Genomic DNA, 7185 nt, shown 5'->3' on the forward strand with positions numbered 1-7185 from the left:
TTTTGCTTGTATCTATGCTTGCTGACTTGCTCCCTGCAACTAGAAGTCTTCTGGTAATTCCCTGGTTGCTATTTACTACAGTTGATTGTCAAATTCCTCTTTATCAAGACAAATTTTGGGCAAATGCCACTTTGGGGAGTTTGGGCTTGACACTCACCCAGCCCTTTACAGCCTGTGCTGTATCAGCAGCTGCTGCTTACCCAGGCTGTTTTTAGAGCAGTAGGGCAGTGTAGGTATCCCTCAGCTTGTTTTCTAAAGGGGCAGGCATCCAGTTCTCCTAGGGTTGAAATGCAAGTTGAGGATCTGTGATCTGAGCTAAATTGAATCAAATAGGTGCTGGGCCAATTGTCTGAGCTGGTGGTCTGCTCCCGTGGAGGCAAATGTCAATACCTCACATTCCCATTGCTTATGGGGCAAGGCGAGTGATGTGGGTTCAAACAGGATTCACATGGAGACCCCAACTCTACCCTGAGTTTAATACCCTTTTCTCAAAAAATTAAACTTGCATTTTAGGAGTAAAGTGAGTGTTCAGATACATTTAATTTATAAAAATATCCAGATATTTTAACTTTACTTTCAGCTTACTAAAGGGACCTTGGTGCAGTTGCTGAACAAACTAAACTCAGGTGGAACTGCAGATGTATAGGGATGTGTAGGGTTGTTGTATTACCCTATACCTACCTGTTGTCTGTTCCCTATGTGTGTATGGGGTGTTGGAGTGCCTGGTGTGGCTGCTGTGCTGCCCAGCAGCAGTGGTGAGCTCCATCAGCAGCAGGGCTGGGACTCTGCGCACCTCCAGGAGGAGCTCTGGGTTCAGCATACAGCAAGAAACTGCAGCAGGCTGGAAGGGCTGCAGTTTTCACACAGGACCTGATTTCAGTCTTACTGCTCATGCTGGAAGAAAAGGCCTGCCTGGAAATGCTGCTCAAAAACCAGGGGTGAAACCTTCCCACTCTTCCCACTCCTCCCACAAATCCCCACTTGTTCAGAGCTAAAATGCTAAATTTTAAATACTAATGCACCTTCTTGGCTGCTTCTCTGGCTTCTGCCTCTTTTCTTCCCTTCCCCTGTCTGTGGCCACTTTGGCACCCATCTTTGTTCCCTGCTCTGGACTGATGCAGAAGCTCAGAAGCAGATTGTCATGCAGAAGTTTACCAATCCCCTCTCTACTCACTCATGCCAAGGCAAAGAGCTAAGACCAACCTCAAAGCTTTAAATCTGTTAAAAATACTAATTTTCAAGAAGTTTAATACTGGTTCAGTGATTTGTGCCTTGCAGTGACCAGCTGCAAGCTGGATGTCATTGGAACACACTGAGGGATTTCTCAGTCAAGTCTGTCTCAGACCCTGTGAAGGTTCAGAGCAAGTCGGTCATTGTGAGGTAATGTCAGTGCTACTTTGGGTTACGTGGGACATGCCTGTAGGGAGGTATTGCAGCTGCTGGTTTTGAGGCTGTTGATGTTCATGTGTAAAATTAATCACTCTGATTTAATGAGGATTTGGATCTTAAAAGGCAACTTTACCAAGCAAAGGGTTTATTTGGCACAGGAAATTCTATCTGAACTGACACCTTCTTACAGGTGTAATGCAGTTTCAGAAGTTCATAGATAAACATAGATTGGAGATACCACCTTGCACTTTTCAGGTTAAAACCTTCAGCTCCCAGTGCTTTGCAAGCTATCAGCAAGATATTTTAGTCAACTCAGTTTACTGGCTAGGGAGAAAAAAATCCCCCTGTGTGAACCAAGGAGTTCTGGAAAAGGTTTCTAACAGCATTAACCTGATAACAGATCTTATCTGTATTGTAGCAGACACTTGTGGTTGAATACAAAGGACTTAATTTTATAAAGAAGACAATGGGAGAGAAAAAATGATGGAGGGAAATGATAACAAGTTGAGACACTAATTTATGTAGCCCGAGAATCTGTCTAGAGCACATATTGTGTCTGAATAAACTGAAATATGAGTTAACAGCTGCTTCACCAGAGCAGAACATAGAAGCCTCTTTGTTGAGAGATCTTGTGCTGTGACCTTCGGATAATCATGAGTCTTGTGTAACTCACGTCATTTGAAAAGTGAAAGATGTTGGTCTTTCCGTGGCTTTCTGGATTCAGATGTGAAAGTTGTCTCACAGAGGATGCCAGTAGTGAACTACAGCATGCCGACAGCCAAAACAGATAAAAGTAATTATTTGCACGTTCTGTTTCTCATGTTAACTCACAGCAAAGTTGAGCTGAATTTTTGATTGTTTAATGCTCTTTCATCATACATTACTTTGCACATTAATCTTGCTGCATTCTTAAATTACTTTTTAATTGCCTGTTAGGTAGGAACAACTAAGTCAGATCTGACCAGTGTTCTCTGCAGTTATGTGTACAAGAAACACGTTTTTTGGGCTGCTTGTGTACACCTAAGCAGGAGCAATGTCTCCACAGGCACACAAACATCTCACTGAATCTTAGTCATTTTTTTTGCAAAAGATTACACAGAGTGAGACAGTTTTCTCACCTGCTTTTTCCAATGCAGGTTATTATCCCCTTGCCAAATAAAAATTAGGAGGAAGCTCCTGATGTTTTTGTTAGGTTTACAATTATCCTACAAGCTGTGCTGCAAGATTTCTAAATTCATCCTGCACATCCACACACAAAAAATAAACTTCTCAGGGCAAGACTTCTAAATATACAAAGCAGCTGCCATAATAGAGCTCTTGCCTATTGCCTCTGCTTGTCCCTGTAATAGGTGTATTTATCCTGCAGAATGAGGGGGAAATGGAGACTCCATCACATCACAAACAATCCACCCCATAACCTGGTTACCAGAAATGCCTAGAAAAGAGCCACAGGAAATCTAGGAGGAGAGATCCTGTAGTTTTGCCACATGTTGCAGCTGCTTCCTAAGCTCACTCTATCTATCTATCTATCTATCTATCTATCTATCTATCTATCTATCTATCTATCTATCTATCTATCTATCTATCTATCTATCTATCTATCTATCCATCTATCCATCCATCTATCTATCCATCTATCCATCCATCTATCTATCCATCTACCCATCCCTCTGTCTACCTATTTTTGAGACAACGCAAAGCAATAATGAAATCTTGAAAGGTCAATGTGCAGCCTTCTTCCAGCAGGTGTTTGTCAGATGAACAGTGCTCGACAAACCCAGGTTAACTGCCAACCAACCAACCAACCAGTGTTTGTCAACCTCAACATTTCCATAAAACAGCCGTGGCAGCTGTGGTTTCTTCTTGATGAAAAACATTAATCCACATGGGATTAAGAAAACAGAAGCCTGTTTCTACACCACATACAAGCATCCTAGTGTGCTCAATTTGAACTGGTAGAAGAAAGGAATATTATAAATCTAAAAGCAGTGAGTAATTTATAAGCAAGGGTATTTAAACCTACCTGAAATCCAGTTCAGATACCAAGTTCCTGCATTGTACAGGCAAAAGTCTCGCTGGATCAGCAAATCATCTACTTTTAACCTGCTGACAAGTCAAGGGGAACAGCAATAACCTTAGGACTGCACCAATTGTGCAATTAGGGGGAATCAGGTAATTGCTTTCCTCCTCAGGTTCCTTGTTTGTGCAGCAGAGGGAAATACAACACCTATCTCTCAGATACAAAGTGGGGACAAACTTTTTTTGGTGAGCACTCTGGTGATCCTCAAGTCAAAGAAGTGCTGAGTATGAATCAGCAAGCCTTTAAGGTCTCCATGAAGAGCTTAAAAGGGCTAAAAAGGGGAAAGGTCTCCATGAAGATTGTGTTGAAAACCAGGAAAACAGGTTGGACGCTGCTTTTGAAGGCTTAGCAAGGGTTAAGGTGCAGAACCTTGTAACTTCACTTAAAATAGATGAGAGTTGGCCACTGCTGAGAGTTGATCCCAGAATCCCATTTATTAGGCCAGTGCTTTAATCAGCCTCTACTAGCAGGAAGACCCATGCTGAGTGTTTCTGCACTGTGGGGAATGATCTCTTCTCTGACAGGTGATGCATGTCCCTGTCTCCCAAAGCCGAAGGGTTCAGCTCTGGCTAGCAGTGACTTCTGAGGACAGAAATTATTACTCCAAGTTCAGCACTTCCATGTCCACACCTCCTCTTTCTCCAGAACCATGCTGCCCTGTTTTCCAGTTTGTCATATTTGCAAGCCATACCAAAATTCCAGCCTGGGCTGGATGCTTTGATATCCTTAATGAGACAGAAAAGGCACAAGTCATACAAACAGGGGAAGGAAAACTTGAGGATCTGGGCTATACACAACAGAAATGCATTGAAGATCATCTTTCTCGATGTCAGGAGGAGGTTAAAGGTATAAAAGGACAAAGGGAAGTTTGCCAGTTGAGTTAGAACATCACTAGTTTTCCTGAATTTGAATTTCAGTGTCAGGTGCTGTTCTGTTGTGAAAAGACTTCATGTAAAAAATTCTCATTCTCTTAAGTAAGAATAGCCTACACATCAGGCTTTCTGATTTATCCAGCTAAGCAGAATTACATTTGAGAACTCAGCCAATTACAGAGCTCCTTCAGCCTTCCTGTTACAAGACAGTGAAAAATGCTTGTCTTGGGAATATGCTGCTTGTGCACATCCTGTACTCTGGGCAGCATCAGTGTAACTCTGCCTGACCCTTGTTAAACAGGATTATTCAATCCCAGTATCACTTTGTTTCGATGACGCTGGATAAACCTGCAGTTTGGGGCTTTTTAAATATGTCCACCAGAAGAAAAAAGATGCTTTGTGTGTGACATGGGGTTATGCTTAGACATGCCTTATGACAAGCTTTTTCTGACTCTAGAACAACTATCAGAATAGTTCTGAACACATCAACCCAATGAGAAATTTAAAGAGGAACATTTTGTATTCCAGTATAACACTCAAGCAGTCCAGCTGGAAAATGATCTGTAAACTGACCGACTTACTCTGAGGATGACATGTTTGTCATTTATATCAATGTGGTGGTTTGTATTAATTCCCTGAAATTCCCTTACAAAATAAAGATATCTATAGATATATTAATCTTTTATTATTTAGCATAAAGCATGTTTATATTAAATGTTTAGCATTTTCCCTTTTTTCCGCTCTTCTGAATTTGCATAGTTGCATCAGGAACAAAATGTAAATAAAATCTTGGCAGATCAAAAAGCCTGAACAAAAGCCCTGGGCTCAGTATTTTCTTTGCAATGCACAGCCTGAGAAGGGCCAAACACAAAAGGTTGCCCTCTGAAACAAGACTGGGGTAAAGGTTAGCACAGTGAGGCTGGCAAAGAAACACCAGTGCTATGGGAAATGGTGTTCCTGAATGGGTTACGATGAACACAGAACCCAAAACACTCACAACACAGAAACTAACATTTAGTGGAGAAGCAGTTCTAGTCAACAAATGTGTGAACAAATGTTTACTTTCAAAGGGGAAAAGTGCTCAAATGTGAACTGTGGTCAAGTTTCTCTTGTCCTCTTTGCCTTCTCTCTTTTCCATTCTCTCTCATTTCTCCTCTAGGATGTTAAGATCCTATGCATTAACAATGTGTTGCAGATCATAAAAATGCAGAACCAACTCCACTGGTCAGTACACTGACTGCTTAAAAGAGACATCTTTTGGAGATGGCTGGAATTATCAGTTCCTAGATTCCTTACTAGATTCCAACAAACATGGATGTGAAGATACAGTTCAGTTACCCAAGCATCCCTTAAAATAAGTTCTGTATTTTATAGGAAAAATACGTATCTAGTTTGGAGCATTGGACCTGTCTAGTAATCTGAATGTTCTGACCTCTTTGCACAAGACTTAATTAAAATATAGAAAGGAATGATAGGAAGAAAAAACCCTAAGACTTGACATTCCAAAGAGCATTTCCTATAGGATTCTTCCCTTCCTTGATGATTTGTGGCCTTGCTCTATTTATTTCTGACATTTCTAAAAAAATCTGATTGTAGCAGCAACTTGAGAACATAACTTCTTTGAATTCCACACCACTCACTCAGCATGTATCAGAGCCTGCCATAGCTAGCATGGGAAAAACTCCACAAATCACATGAAATTTTCTACAGAAGGTTCTACTCAAAATTAAATATTTTCTAGTAAAATAAATGCTGCTCCTTTGTAGCTACATTTCAAAAAAGGAATAGAAACTACAGGGAAAAAAAATCAAATTACTTAAGTGTTCTGATGAGCTGCAGAGAGTAAAAACCATCTGGGCAGACATACCATCTAGAACGAGAGCTTTCCTGGTCCCTTTTCACTTCAACTGTAAGACCCCAAGCCCTGCCCCTGAAAACAAAGATGCTTAACACCAAGAGGAGAGCACAAATTCCCACTGGAAAGTGCGCCATAGAGGCTACTCTCCTATCACTGTCAGCTGCTGCTTGGTGAGTTCATTTCCTCCCCTCCTTGAACTGGTTCAGCTGGGACTGTTGTACTCACAGCTAATGTGTTGTGTGTTCTACACCCAAATAATGGTTGTCACAGTGGGAAATGTATGGAGTAGGAGTTTATAGGGACTCATTCTTCATTCAGTACTAGTCAGCATTTTAATTGATTTAGCAGTACACAAATCAAAAGCAGAGAAGTGGTGTGGGCAGACAGCATGTGCTTCAGAGGATAAAAAAAATCCTGAAGGAGCATTAAAGAAAAGCAAACCCCCAGTAAGACTAAACTATGCACTAAGTATTAAAATCTAACGGGAAAAACCCTGTTGTGTAGAACAATGTGTTACTGGGTGTTATTCTTGTAACTAGCTCGCTCTGCTACAATTCCAGTTTGAATATTCTTCACTTTTTGGTAGGGCAAAGAACTCCACTGTCAATTCTTACAAATGAAATATTGGAAACTTGGCTTCTTCTGTACTAAAATTACAGCAATGAGTGAAAAAAGAAGGAAACACATGGAAAATAGTGCCAGAAAGGACACAAGTGCACCAGAAAAAAATTCAGAAGGGGATTGACTTGGAATAAACCTGATCAAGACGTTGAAGGCCACAATGGGCCGTCCACCTCAAATTCTGCATGTCCTTTAGGGAGGATAACCATTCATTAACCAGTAACATACCCGAACTGATACCACACTGCTACTGAACAAATTCACTTTCTCCAGCTCAGTTTAGTTAAAACAAGGTGCCCTTAAATGAAAATGTCTATTCATAGGATACTAAGTACATACTTTGCATTAGCAAAATACCTTTTAAA

The sequence above is a fragment of the Catharus ustulatus genome, chromosome 1 (assembly GCF_009819885.2).
Source record: "Catharus ustulatus isolate bCatUst1 chromosome 1, bCatUst1.pri.v2, whole genome shotgun sequence".
Taxonomy (NCBI): domain Eukaryota; kingdom Metazoa; phylum Chordata; class Aves; order Passeriformes; family Turdidae; genus Catharus; species Catharus ustulatus.